The following is a 20,656-nucleotide window of genomic DNA, read 5'->3' on the forward strand; positions in this document are numbered from 1 at the left end:
TTCGTGTTATAAATTATATTTTAAAACATGCGGAGTTGTGTCACGCGCACGTGTACACAATAATATAGATAATATTTTTATTAAAATAATTATTTTCGAAATTATGCTTTAAATAAAATCAAGAACATTCGCCCTTTTGGTATAATTAAGTAGTGAACCTCACATCTCGGGTTTTTATGAAATTAATAATGATATTCTCCGAGAAATCCCTTTTATTAAATATTCGATCGAAGTTGCGCGAACGCATAATCCGAATTGCTTTTAGAAATAATATAATTAGGTTACGCGAACGTATCCCTAATCACAAAAATATTCTTGATGGTAGTATAAATTTGTGTACCAATTGTTTATTATATCCACGTATTTTTATGTGAACATCATGAGAAATAAATATTCTTCTAGTCTCTAAATTCCTTAAAAAGAATTTACAATTTATTGGACGTTGATCGCAATTTATATTTTTTCGCGTATGAATTATATTCCTCAAACCATTCGAATTTGAGGAGTAAAAATAAACAACGTGTGATTAATACTACCATTTAGTGAATACAATATTTGCCTACCCAAATAAACAACGTGCAAATTACGTATAAAAATTGGGAAAGAATGGATGTAAGAAAGGAAGTGATATTTTTGAAGAATTTCCATTGTTCTATTTGAAGCGAATGCTAAAAAAAATGTTATAATCTATAAACCTAATCACCTTCTACATTACTTGTTTTTAATCCAAAGTTATAATCGTTTGGTTAAGTTGTTTATGATGGTAGATAGGCATCAAGTTGATAAAAAAAATTATTATACAAATCGATTCAATAAAATTGCATTACATGCAACATAGTTGTACGTCTGAACCGTTCATAACATTCTAACATCGTAACGAGCTATATCAACTCACCTTCCACATATGATTATATATATACTCATCATCATGCCATATATGAACATACAACTTATATCAATCTAAACCAAAATCAGATTTTTTACAAGATATACTAATAATGTAATTTCTTGATACTTCCATTCTACTTTACATTTAGCTAACAATATTACGGGATGTAATTAATGGCCCATTTTATGCCATGTTCCCTACCTTGATAATTCAATCATGACTTCACTTAATGAAAATTCCGAAATAGGTGATATTATTACAACACTTATACGAACTTTAAGAGGTAACAATTATCTTATATTCATCACGACAAACGTACTACTATATTAATCAACTGAAACAAAACCAAATTTTAAACTAATGAACTTAGACAAATGGAAAACAGAATTATAATTCCCAAACTTCATTAATTTGTCATGTTGAAGCCTTTCATGACATGAGTTTACAGATATGTACCTGATATTGAAAGCAAAAGAAAAATGAAGATGAGAATCAGCAGCAGTAATAACAGTGTAACAGCAACAACTGCCCAGCAGCAGTAACAACCCAGTACCAGACCGGTGGAGTAGTAATCCAAAAAAAAACAAAAGCTTTAAGCTTTAAATGAAACAACAACCATTAATACTAATTTCAAACAAAGAAAGAAAGCAGAAGATTTTTTAGTTTTTATTTTTATTTTGAAAGCTTAAATATTTTTCGAAATTTTTCTCTCTCTTAAATGTTCAGCCCTTTTTTCTCTCTTCTATTCTCTGTCCGTTTTTTCTCTCTATCTGTATGTGTATTTTTTCTTATTCCTGTCTTGTGTTCAAGACTTCATATATATAACACATCCCATAAACCTTTCAATTAATTAAAATCCATACTTTTTCTCTACCCAACCCATTATCTTCCCACTCATCCCCTTTATATTAAACAATTATATCACAACCCACCCCATTTCATTTTGTCCCCCATGCTTCAAATAAACAATTACAAAATGTACAATTCCTAAACTACCCCCTCCGACCTTACTGAAATTACCAAACTACCCCTGAACGTACTACAAATTTACCAAACTACCCATCAGCTATAACACATCAATTAATCAAACTTAACCAAAATATAGACAATATGATCAATTTCTAACAATGTTCAAACAACAATATGAACACGGATGAACATCATAACAACAATATCACATGAACACGATTTTAACAACATTTCAACAACAAATCACATGAACACAAATTGAACAACAAAGAACAACTAAAATTTGATTGAACAATATTTTAGCAACAAACCTATTTTCGGATTTAAACAACAACAACAATCAAACAAGTATATTTAGATTAAATTCAATAATATTGAACTTAAAATCAACCATAACAACATTACAACCAACAATTCCTATATCAAACTTAAACAAGATTATGAGACAAATTCACGAAATAATCATAAATGATAAACAAGAAATCAAACTATACAAAATTCGGATTCAAGATCATCCAAACAAAGTATGAACATGAATGAATCTATTTTAACACAACAAACATGACGGATTAAACGATTAAATCAATATATTTCCTTTAACACAACTAAATTCTTTTTAGACAAATAACAAGATCGACGAATAAACAATTATGAACTTAAGCTTGAACTTAACAATATTAACAATTTCTAACAATACATAAACTCATGAAACAAATTGAAGAAATAGTTAATTAAATTTCAATTTGAATCTAACAAACATCAAACTAACAAATATTCACTTAAACAATAATACAAACATGAAATGAATATGAAAACAACTAATTAAACTTCTATTTTGAAATCTGAAAATTAATTTAACAAAACAACATGAACACACTAGAAAATTATTTCAACAATGAATCAACGAACAAGATAAGGATTAAATCATTTAACGATTTTGGATCCGGAAAATATCAAACAAAAATATGAACAAAAATAAAACTTAGAACAACTAACCGGAGATGAATCAACGAAGAACTTTGATTGTAAACAAATCTTTCCGAGCCTCGACCAAAGCTCGAACAAATGACGACGAATACGAAGAGAAGATGAAGCAGACCGTAGCTACTGCCGCGACGAGCAGCAGCAGCAGTCCGTCCAACACCTGTTGCGATGAGCAGCAGCAGCACGACGTCGAGACAATAGCAGCGGCGGCGACAGGCAGCAGGAGCGGCGGCGACAGGCAGCAGCACAGCGCGGACAGCCATGGACGACGACATGGTCGACGTCGAAGCTCGTCCATGGCTGTGTTCGTTTGGTTGTTTGGTTGAGACAGAAGAAACAGCGACGGTGCTTCGAACAACAGAAGGAACAAACAACGGTCTGGTCGACGCACAAGCAGAAGCAACTGGTGGCGACGACGGACTGTTTTGCCGGAGAAGATGAAGCTCGACCAAACGACGACGAACTAGAGCAACAATGGTGGACGAAGAAGATGAAGTGCTTGGGCAGCAGCTGTTTGGACGATGAGGGTGTGTCGAAGAAGAAGGTAAAGGGCAGTCATGGATGCTTGGTTGGAGCTTTGGAGGAAGAAGAAGAAGATAGGAGGGGGGCGGATGGTTTAGATTTTAGGGTTTTCTTCTTTTAGTTTTTGTTTTGTTTTGTAAAATGTAAGACAAAAGGGGTTTGGGTCTTTTGGGTTATGGACTGGGTCGACCCAGTTCGAAATGGACTGGGTCGTAGGGAAGATTGGGCCATTTTTTGGGCCTATGGCTTGAAATCGAAGAAGAGGCCCAATTCCGACTTTCTTTATATTTTCGCTCTTTTTTCTTCTTTTATTTCTCTAAAACTAAATTATAAAAATACTTAAACTATTATTAAGAATTAAATTAAGTTATAAAAGCGCAAATTAACTCCCAATAACAATTAACGCACAATTAAGTAATAATTAAGCATAAAATTGTATATTTGGACATTAAATGCTAAAAATGCAAACGATGCCTATTTTTGTAATTTTTAATTTTTTGTAAACAAATTTAATTAGTAACAATTATAGAATTAAATCCTACATGCAAATGCGACATATTTTTGTATTTTTTATTAATTTAACAAATAAACAAACACAGACAAATACAAATAATTATCCAAAATATCACAAAATCTCACAAAATTTCACACCAAGGAAAATCATTTTATTTTGAATTTTTTGGGAGTAATTCTCATATAGGGCAAAAATCACGTGCTTACAACATCTCACTTTATAAAGGTTAAACCGATAGATAATAGATATTTTTATATATTTTAGATCTATAATTCACTCTTTTACTTACAAATTTGACTCTTAACTTTTCTAGAGATCGTAGAATTTCTTTTTTATCAATGATAATGAGTTTCAAATTTGAGATCTCTTGGATTTCATCGATCCCACATACTCCTTAGTGGTAAACTACATTCTTATACCAGTACTTAAATTAGTTCCATGAGCTCGTTAATGTCCCTCGTTGGTGGAGGGATTAGTTGTTTGTCTCCTCATATGATTTTGGATTGTTCCTCGCCTTATGAACTAATTTTTGTGATAGAGTTAGCTTCAATGCCTATTTCTTACATAGTATCAGGGTCCTCTTATTCATATTATTATGTGTCCCGATATTGCCTACTGATATTATATTCTCCATGTTCTAGTTGGCAGATAGTTGGATGCCGAGGGAGGGGATATTTAATATCCAGTTAAAAGTTCATATAATTAGTGTATTTTTGCCTTGATAAGAGTATGCCGATTTCCTTTACTTTATTATTAAACTTAAACAAAGAATCGTATTAAAATATTTATTGTGATTTAAATCATTATTGTTGGGTTTGACACACATTAAGTGTTATAGGTATATATATGAGTGATTTTGGATGAAAGGGGGACCAAAAGAGATGATTCAGGGGCAATTTGGAGCTGAAAGCACGGAAGAAGTTGAAGCAGACTAGTGGACGTGTAGGCTGCTCATGTCACGTGCCTCCAAGAGGAGTCATTAGCTATGCAAAATAGTGAAGCGAGGCTAAGGCGACAACCATCACGAGACATGCATTTGGAAGCATGGAAGTGGACGTTTTCCATCCGAGGCGGCTTAACCCCCAAGCCACTAAAGCGGCCGCTTTAGGCCTCATAAAATTAGAGGCCCCAAATGCTATTCTTTTAATATGTAATTTAAATATTAATTGTATTTATTATTAAATAGTGTTAAAAAAAATTCAACCATCTTTTGCGACCTTGTCACCAATCATTACTAACACAGCTTTATATTTTATGTGGTCTTTTTTTGGATTTGGTTGAGAAAATTTAAATAAAAGTGAAATGCAATTAAATCTGCAGTTACTTTCTAATTCTTCTTACTCCAACTTGAATAAATTTTATTTACAACTCTAACTTTGTAAGATATTTTCTTTCAAAATCTTTGTAGGCACGCTTCAAGCTAATTAGATCATAAAATATTTATCATTTTTGTAAAAATAAATTTCTACTTGATTGTTACTTTGGGAGGAAATGCTATATAGTAAGTTATGTTGATGGTCATGTGAAAAAAAAAATCAAAATTAAACTTAATAAAATCTTATCAAAGGTTAGTAATGTTTCAACAAAGATTAAAGGGGTTGGTTACTGTTGAAGTATTAGGTGTACAGTGAGTGAAATGTATAACTGGATGCCAACTAAGCTAAGTTGGTGGAAGATTTAGTTTGTTAAATAGGTAGTTAGTAGCTAACTTGTTTGTACATATACACGACTAGTGTACAGTATTTGTAACAGAAAATTAATAGAAAATGAAGGACCTTTTTCTTCTCCATTAGCGTATAATTGTTTCTCCTTCATTCTCAGCTTAGCAGCTCAGATTAGATCTAGGATTTCATCATGGTATCAGAGCCCGCATTTATGAGTCACGCTTCGTTATCAATTTTCTAGATCTAAGATGCCTTTAGTATTTATGTTCTGATAAATCTTTCGATATCTTCAAAGTTAGGGCTAATTCGAACAACTAGCAGTTTCTTCTCCGTTTTATTTTTCGCTTCTTCATCTCAGCTCGAGTGCCTTCGTTAACAATGGCGACCGAGAATGAAGAATTTGATGCAAGCATAGCAGCTGCTGGCGGTTGCTCAACTTCATTTGACCAACATCATCCCTTACTTTTTCAGCCATGTGATACCCCGGGTAGTTCTCTAATTTTAGTCAAATTAACTAGACCTAAAAACTATACAACGTGGAGTAGTGCAATGCATGTTAGTTTACTAGGAAAAAATTAGCTAGGATTTGTGGATGGTAGATATCCTAAGGAGAAATTCGATGTATCTCTCCATGAATTATGAAAAAATACAATACAATAGTACTTTCTTAGATTATAAACTTAGTGAGTGCTGAATTATTAAGTGATATGATGTATGCCTCGAGTGCTCACAAGGTTTGGATGGATCTCAAGGAGAGATTTGATAAAGTGAATGGTTCTCGTGTGTTATACCTTCATAAATAGATTGCTACACTAATTCAGGGAATATCATCTGTATCTACTTACTTTTCTAAGTTGAAAGAATTCTGGGCAGAGTTCGATGCTCTTATGCCTTGCCCTGGGTATAGCTGTGATGAATCAAAAGAATATATTGAACATTTTCAGTATCAAAGATTACTACAGTTTCTTATGGGGATAAACGAGTCTTATTCTCGGTCAAGCAATCAAATTTGAATATGTTACCTGTTTCTTTCATCAATAAAGCTTATGCGATGATCATATATAAGGAAAGCAGAAAATGTCTATGTGTCATTCATCAGAGGTCTCTAAAATTACTGAAGGCACTTCCTTGTTTAGTAGCAAAACCACAGGAATACCAAACAACAATACTGGCATGTTAAGTGGTAAAGGGTAGAATAATGCCACGGGAAATTATTCTCATACTGGAGGACTCAACAACAATTACCCTAGTGGACATAGTTATACTGGAGGGAGCAACTACAGGTTCAAGAAGAATACTATGTACTGTGACTATTGCAACTTTAAAGGATACACTAGAGTGATATGTTATAAGTTAAATGGATATCCTTTAAACTTTAAGACCAAGAAGAAAGTTGGATTAGGAAATACAACTCATTTTGCTTAGGAAACAACATGTGCTACAGGGAATAATCAAACTTTCATAGCAAATTTTGCTGGTACCTCACACGTTCAACATGGTGCAATGCCTGGATAGAGGACTCAGAATGTGATGCTCAATATTCCACAGTTCACTCAAGACTAGTACCAACAGATAATTCAGCTACTGGAAAAAAGAAGTACGGGGAATAACTCAACTACAACTACACCATTGCCAATAGGTATGCCATCTTGTGGACTCAGGTGCCTCGAGTGATATGGTGCACAATCTTAGCTTATTAGTTAATCCTAAGAGGTTGACTAAAGGTAAGAATGGTACAGTTCAAATTCCTATAGGAAATGTTGCTTCTATAAGTCACATAGGATCAACTTATATTGTTCAGGGCCAAACAATTAGCAATGTATTTCATATACCTGACTTCAAGTACAATATGTTATCTGTCTCAAAACTAACAAAAGAAATGAGATGGGCAGTGATCTTCTTTTCTAAATTCTGCATTTTTCAGGAACTCTCCGCTGGACAGGTGAATGAGATTGGTAGAGAAGATGATGGTCTTTATATTTTTTCTACTCTGTAGGGGTCAATACAACTAATATTCAAACTCAAGTTCCCAGAACAATTCCTAGGGTATTAATTCCAAAAAACTTACCTACTGTAAATATGATCACTAAGAATAGAATAATGGATGTAGCCTTATGACATAAAAGGTTAGGACATATGCCTAGAAAGACTTTGAAAACCATGATAGGATTCCAGCATCACAATTACAAGAACTCTGATGACACTTGCTTTGTATGCCCTTTGGCAAGGCAAACCAGGCTACCCTTTCCTTTCAGTACTACTACTACTACCAATGTTTGCTTTCATACATTGCATGGTGATGTGTGGGGAGCCTATAGAGTTCATACCTATGGTGGAAAGAAGTATTTTTACACTCTTGTAGATGATTATTCTCGATATACTTGGGTATTTCTGTTTCATACCAAGTCATACGTGATTGTTGTTCTTAGATCCTTCATTTCTATGATTCAGAATGTTTATTCAACTTCCGAGAAAGTCTTTCGATCAGATAATGACAGTGAACTTCTCAACTCTCAAGTAGCTGAGTTGCTGCAGACTAAAGGCAACATTCACCAGAGTTCTTGCATATATACTTCACAATAGAATGAAGTAGCTAAAAGGAGGTACAAGTATATTTTGGAAGTGGCTAGATCACTGGGGTTTCAAGCTTCTGTACCTCTCAAATTCTGGGATGAATGTGTTAGCCCTACTGTGTTGCTACCTTCAATAGTCATTCAAGGCAAGTCTCATTTTGAAGCTTTAATTGGTCATGTTCCTTCTTTGGACCATATGAGAGTATTTAGATGTCTAGACTATGTTACTGATGTGAGAAGCTCAGACAAGTTTGCTCCTAGAGCTGTTTCAGCTATTTTTCTAGGATATTCTATGATACAAAAGTGCTACAAAATGTATAATATTCACTCTAGGAGTTGAGTTGCCCTTGCCTATAGATTTACATTGTGACAACAAAGCTGCAATTCAGATTGCAGCTAATCCTATATTCCATGAAAGAACCAAGCATATTGATATTGATTGTCACTTTGTGAGAGAAAAAATTATACAAGGATTGATCAAGACCAACATGTACCTACCAAGGAGCAACAAGCTGATTTATTGACAAAGAGTCTTGGGAAAGTGCAGCACGATTATCTACTGCCCAAGGTGAAGTTGAAAGACTTGTTTCAACTATCAGCTTGAGGGAGGGTGTTGAAGCATTAGATGTATAGTGAGTGGAGTGTACAACTGGATGTCAGCTAAGCTAAGTTAGTGGAAGGTTTTGTTTGTTAAATAGGTAGTTAGCAGCTAACTTGTTTGTATATATACACGACTAGTGTATAGTATTTGTAACAGAAAATGAAGGAACTCTTTCTTATCTGTTAGCGTGTAACTGCTTCTCCTTCATTCTCAACGTAGCAGCTCAGATTAGATCTAGGATTTCATCAGTTATACCTTCAGGATGAAATTGTATCTCAAAAAGTATTATATATATATATATATATTCAACCAAAATATCTAGAATTATTAAACAAATTTAAGGCTTCTTATTACGTCTTGACTTTAGACCTCCAATACTATTGAGTCACCTCTAATTCCATGCTTCCATCAATTTGGCTCACTTCGCGAGTGTCCAAAACTTGCACTTCAGGTCTTTCGTGCCCGAGCCAGGATTGGTTAGAGCGGCTTCCTACATGTCATAGGTCTTATATAAATATCGTAAAATATCCTCTTGAGGAGGATTGGGGGGGGGGGCACTACCTTGGAGCCAAAGGGCGATGGTAGAGCTTAAATTCATCTTTTCTTTCGCCGAATTAGTAGTAATTTTTTTGTTTCTTCGGGTAATTTATCGTTCAGTTATTATATCTATGTGGAGCTAAATTTCACATTTTAGGATTTTGACTTATTTATTCAATCATGCTCTTAGTTATTTGATTGCTTGATAACCAATTACTTGAAAATTATCTATGAATTTAGAGTTGAACTCAGGAAAGGGAATTCAAAACTGCAAATAGGATTGAGTAGAACAAGTTTTTGAACCTGGGCCTTAATGAATGATTTTGCAGCTAGAATAGGGATATGCCTAGCAGTCTGCTTAGTCATTATATAGAAATTAGGCATTAGATTAACTTGAATAAGCAAGTAGAATATCCGAAGATTCCTACTAGTAAAATTAACTCAGTGATAAATAAACTAGATTGGTTGTTTGTGATTTTCTTATATGATGTTGGACGAAGATTAGTTGTTTGTCTCCTTATAGGTGCTGCCGAATAATCATCGTCTCATAAACTAATTTTTTGGGTTGAGTTTGACACAATATTTAATTTTTTAAATAAATAAATAAAGCGAACCATTAAATGTAAAAAGAAAAAAGAAAAAAAAAAGTGAAGAGCATAGTTTGGTAAAAATCAGCATGTACAATGTAGGAGGGGGTCAGTCTAAAGACTATAAGTGGAAGTAAGGCTGCTCGGTGGGCCGGGCCTGGACCGGACCGGGCCCGCGGTCCTAACGGGCCTGGTGGGCCGGTCCTGGGTGGGCCGGTCCTGGTGGTCCCCCGAAGCCCGTCACGGGCCGGTCTTCTAAAATGAGCCCAGGACCGTTTAGCCCGGGACCGTCAGGCGGGCCTGGGCCGGTCCTGGCGGGCCTAACGGGCCCAACGACTATTAAAAAAAAAATTAAAATTCTCCAATGGCCATATTTAAAATCTAGCCGTTTGGGCTGAAAATATGACCGTTTTTAAGTTTAAAAAATGGCCATTTGGCCCCCAAACTTTATATAATTACACTTTTCCCCATTTCTCAACTATAAATACCCCCTCATTCTTTCATTTTTATTCACCAATTCATCAATATCTCTCAATATCTCTCAATCTCTCTACTACAATTACTTAATTTATTGTTGAAATTTCGTGAAAAATTGTGAAGTTGTTGAATTGAAGTTTTCAAGTGTTCAACGATTTTCAATTTTCAAGAAGTTGTTCGGCAATCCGGTAAACTCGTTTCAACTCTTACGTTTTTAGAATATATTTTTGTGTGGTTTAGTTTGCATAATTATAATTAATATGGCATTTACTTTGAAAAAAATGTTTGGTAAAGGAAAAGATAAAACCGGTGAAAGTAGTGGCCAACCAACTACCCTTCCCCCGGCTCCCCGACCTAGAAAAGATAAGCAAGTTGAAAGTAGTCGCCAACCTAGACGTCCTCCTCCTTCCGTAATTCTTGATAGTGATCACCCTTGTTTTCAATTTACCGATAGTGAATTTTATCATAATGTTGCACCAGGTGAAAGATTAGATGATGAAATTATGAATGCTCTTTATCCTAATGAAACCATCTTAGAAAATAATGAGGAAAATGAGGATGATGATGAAACCCAAGCACCGGATTTAGATGATACACCTACTAGTCCTCTTAATAACCCAACTGATGCACCGGTCGACCCACCTGTAGAAACTCCTACTTTTAATAGAGAACCTGCTAAACGCCTAGAAACATCATTAGTTTGGAATTTTTTTACTCAAGTAAGAGAACAAAATAAGGCTAAGTGTAAAACTTGTGGGAAATTAATGGTGCATAAATATACTGGAGACCGTAGCGGCACGGGTAGTTTGACTAGGCACATAAAAACACACCCTAGAGATAAGGCTAGATTTTTTCAAATGAAAGCGCAACTAGAGGGGACAAGTGTAGATTCTGCGGTTAACCCTAGTACAGGTTCAAATCTAGTTCAACCAGGAATTAACACTGTCACCGGAGGTATTTTATATTACGATCCAAATAGAGATCGTGAAGAATTAGCAAAGATGATTACTGTTATGTGCTTACCTTATACTTTTGCATCTAATCCTAATTGGGTTCATTATATTAGAAGAGTTTTTAATCCTACTTATAAAGGTTGGCCTCGCGCAACAGTTAAGAGTGATATTTATAAATTCAAACATGAATATGAACAATATTTGCGGTATTTATTTACTCATATACCTAATCGGATTTCTATTACTACTGATATTGGTAGAAGTGGTAATGATTGTGATTATCTAACTGTTACAAGTCATTGGATAGATGAGGAATGGATAATGCAAAAACGCATAATTGCATATAGAATAATTAATTCGCGTCACACAGGTAAGTTTATAGCTAACACTGTTGCAGATATTTGTAGATATTTTTGCTTTAGCGATAAAATAATGGCAATTTCAATGGATAATGCTTCTAGTAACACCAGTGCTATAGGCATGCTTACAACAACACTAAATCCTGCATTTACTAATATTTTCCATGTTAGATGTATTTGTCATATTTATCATTTAATTGTCGGTGATGGTATGCGAATATTAAACATAGAAATTGAAAAGGTTAGAATGGCTCTTAATTGGCTTTTTTATTCAAACCGTAGAAGTAGACTTAGAGAGTATTTTAAAAAATGTGATGAATATGGCCTTAGAGAAAGAAAGGTTCCTAAACCTTGCCCGACTAGATGGAATTGTATGTACGAAAGTTTAGTAGTAGCATATGAATATAGAAACCCAATTAATGCAACGTTTAATTCTCGGGTAGGTGGTGAGGATGATGATGAAATGCTTACCACTCAAGATTGGACTAATGTTAAAATTCTTTTAGATTTTTTAGAACATTTTCAAATTGCTACAAATGCATTTTCTGGGCAATATTATCCTACTATTTCAAACTGTTTAGTTTATATTGCAGCACTATCTGATTTGTTTGTTGAATTTAGTGAGGGTGGGGATATTTATGAACTTGCTATAAATGAAATGAAACAAAAGTTTAAAAAATATTTTTTTCCTATCCCTCCTATTTATGGTCTTGCTGCAATGCTAAATCCTACAATGAAATTGGGAGGTCCTCATTTTTGGTATTCAAATATTTATAAGGCTTTAGATCTTTCAAATGAGGAAATTGCGACACTTGCAGATGCAAAAGCTTCAATTAAGATTAATGCTCAAACAGTTTATAATGCTTATCAACTTGCCTTAGAGCATGCTAGGCCAACTATTCCAACCCCTACTTCGTCTAGCTCACAATCGTCTAAAAGAGTTGCGGGCTTAAAAGCTCTTAAATCTTGGACGGAGTTCAGGGGGTCTCAAGGTGAAAATTATGATGAAACTTCACATCTAAATGAGCTTCAAGTTTATTTGTCTCAGGGACTTGAAAAGGAGAATCCAGACGGCTCTTTTGATCTTTTGGAATGGTGGAAGGCAAGGGAAAAACATTTTCCTGTTCTTGCAAGGATGGCTCGGGATATTTTATCAATTCAAGCTTCAACTGTTGCATCAGAGAGCGCTTTCAGTCAAGCAAGACTGCAAATAGGTGATCATAGAGCGTCTATGAGGGATAGCTTGGAAAAATCAGTATTGTTTAGAGATTGGATCCGCTCGGAAAGAAGAAACTTTGGAATTGCAGAAGCACAACCGGCGATAGATGAAGCTTATGAAGAAATGATAGCGGAACTTGCGGAGGATTCGGCTTCGCCCGGAAGTGGTGATGAACAAGCTTCTTTTCCACCACCACCAACGCAACCTCCTCCGAACCTTGAAGGATTTATGAGATTTGTTAGAGATAATACATAGAATAATATGTAACTTGTATTTTGGCACATCTTCCTTAGTTTTTTTCCTTCTAATGGTGGTATTAGTACCTTGTTGTGCTCATTCCATTGGGGGAAGGATGACTAAGAAAGATATGTCATTTTTGGTAATAAAATTTATTGCTTCTACCCATGAGCTTCTTTTCGCAATATTTCTTTGTCTATACTTAGAATTATTTATAAGCTACAATATATACATAATATACAATATATATACTACAAGAAAATATATTATGCGAATATATATACATAAGATACAATATATATACTACAAGACAATATATTATGTGAATATATATACATAAGATACAATATATATACTAAAAGAAAATATATTATGCTACAATATATACATAATATACAATATATATACTACAAGAAAATATATTATGCGAATATATATACATAAGATACAATATATATACTACAAGAAAATATATAAGAGAATATATATACATAAGATACAATATAATATACTACAAGAAAATATATTATGCGAAAATATATACATAATATACAATATATATACTACAAGAAAATATATTATGCGAACATATATACATAAGATACAATATATTATGCGAATATATATACATAAGATACAATATATATACTACAAGAAAATATATAAGAGAATATATATACATAAGATACAATATAATATACTACAAGAAAATATATTATGCGAAAATATATACATAATATACAATATATATACTACAAGAAAATATATAAGAGAATATATATACATAAGATACAATATAATATACTACAAGAAAATATATTATGCGAAAATATATACATAATATACAATATATATACTACAAGAAAATATATAAGAGAATATATATACATAAGATACAATATAATATACTACAAGAAAATATATTATGCGAAAATATATACATAATATACAATATATATACTACAAGAAAATATATAAGAGAATATATATACATAAGATACAATATAATATACTACAAGAAAATATATTATGCGAAAATATATACATAATATACAATATATATACTACAAGAAAATATATTATGCGAACATATATACATAAGATACAATATATATACATAAGATACAATATATTATGCGAATATATATACATAAGATACAATATATATACTACAAGAAAATATATAAGAGAATATATATACATAAGATACAATATAATATGCATGACAATTTAGTGTTTTACTATTGTTTTGTTATTTTCTTTTTCGTCAAGCACTTTAATAATTAGATCTACATATATACTACATATATATTTTTAATATAGCCATGATACTACAAGAAATTGCCTTTAAAAAAAAAGCTCGCTAGGCCCGCGAAGCCCATGAGCCCGACCCGTTAAGCACAGAACCATGTGGGCTTAGGCCCGTCACGGACCGGTTCCACCCATTGAGCCCACGAAGACCGGGACCGCCAGAAGCCAGGACCACGAAGCCCGGGACCGCGAGGCCCGGGCCCGGGCCAGAATACAGCATTAAGTGGAAGCAATAGCATGATGAAGTCAAGTATTGCGTGAGGGCATAGTCATATATCTCATGCTAGGGATATAGGATAAACTGTCCCTGCAGCCTGCAGGGGATATAAATGCAACCAAACACACCAACTAGTTAAATTTCTGAAAATTAATTTCCTATAAAAACGAAGTGCTAATTTCCTTAATTAGTGTATGTGTAATGATTTATATTCATGTGCTTGTAGACAGACCTGGTCTTTTACTGTCTTGCCGTTTATACTAACGAGACTTCAGAAATTCTTTTACATTATTAAGAAGCTAATTTTAAATTGGACAAGAATTAATTACTTTTACATAATTAGAAATATGTAGTTTTATATTGAATGGCTTTCCATTTGGCTTATAGAAGTCAAGTTTGACTAATTAAGAGGTCAAATTTGTAATTTAAGTTCGTAACTTTAAAATAAGCTAATACGAAGAAAATCCAACTACTAATCACGAGGTCCTGTTTAAGATAATGACCTATTTTGCCAAGTGCACAAGCAAGGAGATGTATATTGCTTTGGACCAAAAAAAGGGATGATATATGCTTGGTATTGCGCCTTTGCCAAGGGTTGTGACGTTCACTCACCAGCTCCTAATTCCCTAAGTTTTATTTTATTTTTCTTAGTTTAATTGGGTTAAAATTTTAAAATATAAAGAACACTTTTTAATCTTGTGATTTTAAATTAAATGTATGTATAAACATATCAAAAGTATCCTCTGAGTCTTATGATCTTAAATATACAATGTTATTAATTTCTATAAGTAAGTATCATTAAGGGTGAAATAGTAATGAGAAAAATTAAAAACTTATATAAAAAGAAGCAATTTTAATAGAGTAGAGAGAAAATTGAGACACATAAACTGAAACGAATTGGAGAGTAATAATTGTACATATTGTCAATGCAAACATTAAACTTAGAAAGGTACTGGTATTTTCAATACAATGACTCAATGTTTTGAGAAAGAAGGTAGGATTGTGGTATATATAAATTGCAAATCGTTGTTTCTGTATGGGTCCAAATTTGAACAAATACGACCGTTGATGAGTACGACGAACGACGAGATCCTCACAGCTCGATATCTTGCAGAGGGCGACCTTAAGGTGAACAAGAGACGGTACGACCCTTGCAGTAGTGTAAGCCCATTAGGGGACATTAGGAATATTCTTTCGAATATTCCCGATAACTGGTCTTTTAGAGCTCAGAAAGGTTGGATTCCTTATATATATAGCATGAAACAACTTTGTAAGGATACACTTTTGGCTAACCCGTAATACTAGTTGTAAACTTGCTTACATAAAGGATTGAGAAGATTATTGTGGAAGGTCTTTTTGTTCTGGATGAGATAAAGAATTCTTATCATCCGTATTCTCCCTATCTATCTTTCGTTCTAGAGATTATTACACTTAGCTAAGATTTACCCTTTCATTTTCTTTGTTTGATTTGTTCAAAAAGGTTCTGATATCTTTAGAGTCAAACAATTTGGTGTCGTCTGTGGGGATTTCTATGGCTGAGACCTTAGTTTCGTCTAGATTCTTGAAAGAAATAATCACCTCGTTTTAGTCTCACAAAGGCCAACAATGGCAGGAAAGGGAGAAGCAAGGCTAAAGGCAATAGTAGGTGTCACGAACAACCTCCTAAATTCCCTCAATGAAGTCAGTGGAGAAGACAACAAAAACACAACACCAAGTGCTACACCTGAGGGAGAGATCTCACCCCCCACCCCCGCACGAGTGTTTAACTGTCTCGCGCGAGAGGGAAACCTCAACATCCACAGCAGGAGAAACACCACCGGCCGTTAAAAGGCTATTAGAAGAATGGTTGACAAACACCTTGAGCAGCATACTCGAGAAACCCGTTCAGAGGGATATTGAAGACACATTACCCGCAGAAACCGCAGTTGTCGCCGATGAGCCAGAAACTACACGAACAGGTAACACCCGTACTGTCGCTGATGCAGGCAACGATGCATTTGCAGCCATCTTAAAGAAAATGGAAAAGATGGAAATGAGAATAAAACACTCCGCGACCAGATGAAAGAGCATCAGGAAAGGGTTGATAAAATACCGAGCGCTCTGAAATTGCTACCAAAATGTGACGTGGGCCGATTCATCGAACAGCCATACAGCGAAGGGGCAGCTCCCCACTCTATTCCAAAAACCTTCAAAATGCCACCATATCTGAAAATATATGATGGCACCACGGACCCGGAGGATCACTTACTCTATTACGTTACTGCAGTAAAAGGTAACGATCTATCAAAAGAACAAGTGCCATCAGTACTGTTGAAAAAGTTCGGCGAAACTCTGACAGGAGGAGCGTTGACATGGTATTCCCAACTACCAGCACGATTGTCACACCTCCTTTTTACCCGCCCGAGGGGGTGTAAGGGAGTTTTTCCAATTAAAGTGACATTCTTCGAAATGAGAATATTTATTTAATTCAGAGTCGCCACTTGAAATATTTTAATTGGTGTCCCAAGTCACCGGTTTATTTTTAAATCCCAAATCGAGGAAATTCGACTTTCCTTTTGAAGTCTGCGGACCAGAAATTCTAAGTAAGGAATTTTGTTAACCCGGGAGAAGGTGTTAGGCATTCCCGGGTTCCGTGGTTCTAGCACGATCGCTTAAACTATTACAATTGGTCTATTATCTGATTTACTACATATTTCAAACCTATTGTGCATTTTTAACTTTACTACCGCTTTTAATTATTTTAAACCGCTTTTTAGGATTTATGGTGTTATTTCTTGAACAAGCTACGATTGTCGTACACTTGCCATTTTGGGACACGTCGCAAACCACGCTACATGAAATGCACCTGCGATTCACGACATGTTTATTTTATTATTATTCGAAGTTGTTATGGTCGGGTCACATGAAATGCACAACCGAATTTGGATTTATGTATCATAACTATGTCACGCGAATAGTATCTATAGTCACGATGATTTAATTTCGCGCCTAAAGCAAGCTACAATATTCATAAGTTGTTTAATATAATCTAATCTAAGGTTATTGTGAATGGGCCACCATTAAAAAGGATTTTTTATGGATAGCACTCCAAATACAGAAGAGATGTAAAATAACTAAAAAAAAGAAACATTCATTGAACTAAAAGAGACAAAGTAAATAAATAAAAACGCTGAGAAATGGACGTAAAAACTCAAATGATCTAAACAACAAACTATAACCAATGAAACATATGGCATTTGGAAAGTATTTCCTTTACAGAAAAAGATAAGAATAACATATTCAGCTTCGACTTCCTTTTTTTCTTAACCAAAAGAAACTACATTTTTTATAGTGCTTTGGAAATGAACAAGAAAGATTTGGAGAGAGTTTCCCAGCTTATGATAGTAGTATATGATAAATGGGCGTTACATGAGAGTTTTAAAAGCTCCCATACCATCTTTTTAACACACTCACTAGCATTCATATGAAACAATCGGGCTTGCTATAAACAATTTACAATCACTAAAAGGCATTCACTTGATGGAATAGATCCATAAAATATTTAATCAAAGCATAAAAAAAATATATGCTAACAGAGATGCCAAGAATTAAGCTAAAATGTTAAACCTTTACTAACACAATAAAGTTATAGAAAAATTAAAGGTGAGAAAAGGACCTTTCTGCTTTGGATTAACGAAGAAAACTCAGGAAGAGTACATTGAAGAAGAGAGAAACATATAACTCGAACGCTAACGAGGCCATCAACCAAAGACCACGGACGTAAACCTCGAACCGGCGAACTCGAAACGACCTCGACCCCAAGAAAATACAGCTGTTACGGGGCTATTTTGCAGCGATTTTAAGGCTGAACTTTGTTGGTTAACTTGGCGGGTTTTGGAGGTGGCTGGAGGGTGTTTTGAAGGCTGATTTTAGCGGCACGACGCAGCTACTTTCGGAGGTGCATTTCAACCATATTTTGGCTAGTTTTAGGACTGATTTGGATCAGTGTTTGCTGAGTTTTTAGAGCTTTATTGACTGGTTTCAACGAAGTTTTAGTGGAGTTATTTTTGGGTGGTATTTCTGGAGCTTTGCAAGGTATTTTGAGGGAGTTTAGAACTGATTTTCGAGGAGGAAGAAGAGCTGTTTCGTTTTTTCCATTTGTTTTAAGATGATCCCTTAAGAAGCTAGAGGGGCGACCCCCTTTATCAGATGGGGGAGTCTTTTTCTTAGCTTAGAGTTTAGGGAGTAATATATTTTTGGGGAGAGTGGGGAACATGAGTGAAGAAAGTGGGGGAAGTGGGAAGTGAGTGAGAAAAATGGAAATAAATTCAAACATGGTCAAAAATTAGCTGCTCACAGCTGCCCCTCTTTGCTTGGAAATATGAAGAGTTTTCAAGCAAAGATTAGGTGAGACATGTGACTAATTTTTGAACAAATCATTTTTTCAAAAGGAAACATAAACAAAGGAAAGGGTGCAACTGAGTCCTAATTTTGGACAGCCTACATATCCCGGGTCATAAGGGAATCAGGTGACGTGTAGTACCAGAAGAATGATAGAATGATCAGTTCGAGAGTCGAATGAGGTTCCATCGAGGCTCCAGTCCATGATCCTGTTATTATATCAAAAATAAAAAAGAAACTAAACAAGCCTATCAGCTATGAGTTACAAGATTCCTATCTATGAGTCTTCTGAAACTTGTCCTTGAGTCTTGACTGGTTCTTTCTGTAGACTCTGATCTGAATCTTGATGCTCGTTAGCTGCAACCGCTGGTTCATTCTTCTTCAGCTTTCGGGTCAAGGTGGTACATGCGAAGCTTGTGACTTCAATCATATCTTGAACAGCCCGCATCTTTCTCCACTTCAACACTTTGAGTTTATTTCTTTTTGCTCTTTTTCTTCTTTTCTTTATTTTGGATCGAGATTCATTCTTTTGGTTATCTCGGACCTTGTGCCTCGAGGCCAAACCTTCTCAGACACCAAAACAAATAAACGAACGAAATTTTTCTGTCCCAGTTTTTTCTAGGAAAATTTCGTGAGTTATTTGTAACTAAAATCTAAACTTTTTTTTGAAAGCGGTAAAATAAGGATTGTGTGTCTTTAAGAGGAAGAGATTAGGGAATGGAGCCTTATATTTAAAATAACCTCGACTAGGGAGTGGATACCCTATGTTGGCAAAAGGCGACTAGGGAATGGAGGCCATATGCCTAAAAATCTCAACTAGGGATTGGAGCCCTAATGTTGGCAAAAAAGTCGACTAGGGAATGGAGGCCCTATGTCTAAAATCTCAACTTAGAAATTGGAGCCCAAATGTTGGCAAAAGGCGACTAGGGAATGGAGCCCCTATGTCTAAAAATCTCAACTAGGGGTTGGAGACTCTAGGATGGCAAAAAGGCGACTAGGGAATGGAGGCCCTATGTCTAAAATCTCAACTTAGGGATTGGAGCCCTAATATTGGCAACAAGGCGACTAGGGAATGGAGGCCCTATGTCTAAAATCTCAACTCACGGATTGGAGCCCTAATGTTGGCAAAAAGGCGACTAGGGAATGGAGGCCCTATGTCTAAAATCTCAACTCACGGATTGGAGCCCTAATATTGGCAACAAAGCGACTAGGGAATGGAGGCCCTATGTCTAAAAATCTCAACTCAGGGATTGGAGCCCTAATGTTGGCAAAAGGCGACTAGGGAATGGAGACCCTATGTCTAAAAATCTCAACTCAGGGATTGGAGCCCTAATGTTGGCAAAAAGGCGACTAGGGAATGGATGACCTATGTCTAAAAATTTCAACTTAGGGATTGGAGCCCTAATATTGGCAACAAAGCGACTAGGGAATGGAGGCCCTATGTCTAAAAATCTCAACTCAGGGATTGGAGCCCTAATGTTGGCAAAAGGCGACTAGGGAATGGAGGCCCTATGTCTAAAAATCTCAACTTAGGGATTGGAGCCCTAATGTTGGCAAAAGGCGACTAGGGAGTGGAGACCCTATGTCTAAAAATCTCAACTTAGGGTTTGGAGCCCTAATGTTGGCAAAAAGGTAAAAGATTGATATTGGGGCTTCTAAACTA

Source organism: Nicotiana sylvestris, chromosome 10 (genome assembly GCF_000393655.2).
Source record: "Nicotiana sylvestris chromosome 10, ASM39365v2, whole genome shotgun sequence".
In the NCBI taxonomy this organism is placed as follows: Eukaryota; Viridiplantae; Streptophyta; class Magnoliopsida; order Solanales; family Solanaceae; genus Nicotiana; species Nicotiana sylvestris.